This window comes from Papilio polytes, unplaced genomic scaffold, assembly GCF_000836215.1.
Source record: "Papilio polytes unplaced genomic scaffold, Ppol_1.0 DF824060.1, whole genome shotgun sequence".
NCBI classification, from domain to species: Eukaryota; Metazoa; Arthropoda; class Insecta; order Lepidoptera; family Papilionidae; genus Papilio; species Papilio polytes.
In genome coordinates, this window is record NW_013525144.1 from 1 (window position 1) to 1,121 (window position 1,121).

The 1,121-nt window shown below is 35.1% G+C and overlaps 1 long non-coding RNA gene across 1 annotated transcript; it reads left to right on the top strand.

Moving 5' to 3' along the window:
- Window position 1: 1 nt before the first annotated feature.
- LOC106100245 lies at window positions 2-1,121 on the top strand. The gene is made up of 3 exons (XR_001225432.1): window positions 2-41; window positions 785-964; window positions 1,101-1,121. It is a non-coding gene; the product is annotated as an uncharacterized LOC106100245 (long non-coding RNA).

Genomic DNA, 1,121 nt, shown 5'->3' on the forward strand with positions numbered 1-1,121 from the left:
GCATGGCCATAGTGGACATGACTGACACCACCAAGGACGACGTAAGTAAAGGTGTACAGTACAAAAAATAATTAAAAACCGGTTTATTTTTGTTTAGGATAAGATGTTTTCCTTTTCCGATCACGTTTCTTTCATGCAATTTTTAGATGAATCTTGCAATCGTGATCACGATCAAATGCAGTTTTTTCCATGATGCCTGGACAGATTAGTTATCTACTAAATCTTTTTTGATATAATCTCACTGAGATAAGCCAGGATAATATATTAAATATAGTTTTATTTTGTCTAGAATTACATTGCTTAACTTTATAAAATCATCATCTGCGTTCATTGCAATGTGGTCGTTCACACGCGAACACTTCAAAATTTACAGCCGAACGAAGTATCGGGCAGTAGCTGTATCCAATGCGGACATGATGTTCATCGACCTATTATATCGAGACACAATACAGACAATTATGTGATGAATGGTGATGTAATTTTACATACTGAAGGCAATTAAATAATTTAACATATTCTCCGTATCTTCGACAGTAATGTGTGTGGCTGTGAGCTTGATCAGGTCATGACACACAGATTTATCGCTGCACATTAATTTATTGTATTAATAAAATTTCCTACAGTGGAATTATTCAAAGATAGTAATAATAGACAGTACTACATAAAACTAAACCTTTCCGATAGATTGTAAATTTAACCAAAAATGTTACAAAATGACGAACAAATTTAAAATTTTGAATAATATTTATGACTTTTTGTAATCTCAAACCCTGTACTTTTTCAGCATTTCGATTGGAGCTACAGCATGCAGTCGATGATTTTGTCGTCATTCTTCTGGGGCTACGTGCTGCTCATGCTGCCCTCTGGTGAGCTGGCCAAGCGATTCGGAGGCAAGGTCCTTATCACAATCTCCGTGTCTGTCAACGCGTTTGTCTCTCTGATCCTACCTACAGCTGCTTATTATGTAAGTTTATTGTATATTAAAAAAATGTATTTTAATTTATTAGGTTCTTACCTAAATGTTATCTGCAGCAGTTAGTATAAGATTAAATTAAGCTGACCCTCCGTAAAGTATCTTTATATTATTTTGTACGTTGCAGGGCGGGTGGAAGTTCGTATTG